Source organism: the organism of the source record quoted next, unplaced genomic scaffold, assembly GCF_019419815.1.
Source record: "Pyrus x bretschneideri cultivar Hongxiangsu unplaced genomic scaffold, Pyrus_bretschneideri_v1 Contig13, whole genome shotgun sequence".
Classification (NCBI taxonomy): domain Eukaryota; kingdom Viridiplantae; phylum Streptophyta; class Magnoliopsida; order Rosales; family Rosaceae; genus Pyrus; species Pyrus x bretschneideri.
The window spans coordinates 3,119,775-3,122,792 of NW_025999424.1; the positions used below are offsets into that span (position 1 = coordinate 3,119,775).

Here is a 3,018-nt window from a genome sequence, read left to right on the forward strand (position 1 = left end):
ACCTTTTCATCCATCCAAATCCATGGATCTAAGATGCAAGGAATGAAGGCCCTCTCTTTGGGTGATTAGCCTTTGCTTATGCAAAGAGGAATCTACAAAGGTATTGATTTCTCAACTCACTTTGTTTTGAGTTGAGTCTTGGTTCACCTATCTACTAGGCTTTGAATTTCATGGGTAAATGTTTTGTTTTAAGTGCATACAAGCATGATTCCTCCTTTAATTGTTAATTGCATGCTATTGATGTTGCTTAAATGAACATGTTTTTCACAAATTTTCCTTCAGAATAAACAATGCTCACAAGAGTTTAACGACGTACCTTTGGCAAAAGGAATATGAGACTTCTTTGCCCGAACTTGTAGGCCTTTCTGGCTCATGTGGCCTAGCCTCTTATGCCATAAGTCTATAGATGAGTCCTCCACAGCATTCAACTCACCTTTCAAAACCTTGGCATTTGACCAGTACAACGTACAACAAAGTCGTACTCTTGCTACCACCATTAAGCCTTTAATAAGCTTCAATTTTCCTTCGCCAATACGGTGATAATAACCTTGTCGATCAAGGGTACCTATGGATATCAAATTGAGACGTATATCAGGAATATGTCTCATATCTTTCAACATCAACTGCCAGCCAAGATTAGTTCTTAGGTAAATATCACCAATTCCAAGAATTTTAGAATAGCTTTCTTTCCTCATCTTCACTATGCCAAAGTCACATTCTTTGTATATACTGAAGAACTCCCTTTTGGATGTAGCATGGAAGGAAGCTCCATTGTCAAAGATCCATTCAATGTCTCTATCAGAATCACCTATATGCAAACATTCACCAACAGACAATATTTCTGGTACATCAATTTGATAGGTGCCTTGAACAGAAGAATAGTGTACGCCCAAAAGCATGGGTACCAAATGAAAATTCAGAGGTGCCTTTAACAGGTACCATATGCGAACCAAGATCATCGTCTCCAGATTTACAGTAAACGGTCAACTCTGCACCCAAATCATTAGTCATTGTGACAGTGGACTCCAGCGTCACACATAATTAAGAACAACACTAGAATCATAACCAGAAAAACATTTTTGATAAACGAGGCCATGGTGATAATGTTTGGTTGAAGTTTAGTATAACACTAAATTTCTTTGTGGAAGAACACTTAGATGCATCCTTCTTTTACAGAACGCATTGATGCATATATATGGGGCAAGAGGGAAACCGGTTGTGGCGAAGCGAGTTTTCGATGAGGCTGTGGCTCCTGACGTCGTTTCATGGTCGGGTTTGGTTATTGCGCATACGAGAGCGCGGGAATTGGAGTTTGCATGGCAGGTGTTTAATGAGATGCCTGAAAAGGATGTGGTTTCTTGGACTGCTATGATCTCTACGTATTCCCAAGCAAAGTATTCGAAAGAAGCGCTTGATTTGTTTTGGGAGATGAATCGTGAGGGAGTGATGCCCGATAAAGTCACGATGGTGAGTGTAATCTCAGCTTGTGCAGATTCCGGAGATGTGGAAACAGGGATATGCATCTACCAATATGTTGATGACAATGGGTTTTTGTGGATGCTATCTCTTTTCAATGCCCTGATTAACATGTATGCGAAGTGTGGATGCATGGATCTAGCATGGCAAGTGTTTGATAAGATGAGCCGAAAGAGCTTGGTCACTTGGAATTCGATGATTTCACCATGCGCAAACCATGGCAATGCTGATGATGCGTTTGGTTTGTTTGAGTGCATGACTACTGCTGGTGTTGCACCGAATGGGGTCACATTTTTGGCCCTTTTAGTTGCGTATACACACAAGGGATTGGTAGACGAAGGGATCAGACTATTCGAGAGAATGCAAACAAACTATAGAATCGAGGTATGAATTGAGCATTACGGTTGCATGGTTGATATGTTAGGGAAGGCAGGACGGTTGGAGGAAGCATACAGATTGATTAGTAGTATGCCAATTCCGGGCAACGATGTTGTTTGGGGAACACTGCTTACAGCTTGCAGAACTTACGGGGATGCTGATACGGGTGAGAGGGTCGTGAATAGGCTGTTAGAGTTGAAACTAGATGAAGACGGGTACTACATTCTCCTTCGTGATATTTACGTTGCAGCCGGAAAGACAATGGAAGCAAATGCGATGAGGCAGAGCATGAAAGAGCAAATGCGATGAGGCAGGGCATGAAAGTTAACGGTGCTAATAAAACTCCCGGATGCAGCTGGGTGGGAGTATATGGTTTCCGTTGAATGTTCTATTGGCGTTTGGAATGCTCTGAGTCACGCTTTTATGTTGTCATAGAAAATGAATCCAATCAGGCTTCCAATTGTATTATCTTGTGGGAAGGTGTTATGTGAAACAAAGTTGAAGCCTCAAGGGGTATTCGTGTAATTTTTGAAACTTGGGGGCATTTTGTGAGACCTCATAAACCTCAAGGTAGACCTAACATTTTGGACCCGACGCAACCCGTTAATATTAGCATTTAGGTGGATGCTTAACGGGTTGGGTCGCTAACGGGTCACTTTGGATCAACTTGTTAGCACCCGTTAGTTGAAGATGTTTTAGTAATTTCAGTAAAGTCTTAACAACAAAAAATAAACTCTATGCAAAATAATAATAATAATAATAATAATAATAATAATAATAATAATAATAATTGTTAATGGGTGACCCGTTAGCTTAACGGGTTAGATTCGGGTGACCCGTTAACTTAAGGGGTCGGATTGAACCCAACCCAAATCCAATAAACCCTACCCGTTTACAAGTCTACCTTAGAGTGCTTGTCAATAGGGAATTAAGATACCAAATTATTAAATGACAATTTTGGTACTTTTTTTAGTTCATACGATTCATTAATTTTTTGCAGAAACAAGTGTTTTTTATTTTTTTTTAAATTTAGGAAAATCAATTATACATTAATGATAAAAGAGACTACAACCGAAAGGGAGAAAAAAGTGTCTAAAACATAGAGAATTGGGCGAGATAGGGCTTGTTTGGAATGATTTTTTTAAAATGATAGGAAACACGTTT

The 3,018-nt window shown here is 39.7% G+C and overlaps 1 pseudogene; it reads left to right on the top strand.

Moving 5' to 3' along the window:
* Positions 1–1,094: 1,094 nt before the first annotated feature.
* On the top strand, positions 1,095–2,341 carry LOC103951093 (annotated as a pseudogene).
* Positions 2,342–3,018: the final 677 nt, after the last annotated feature.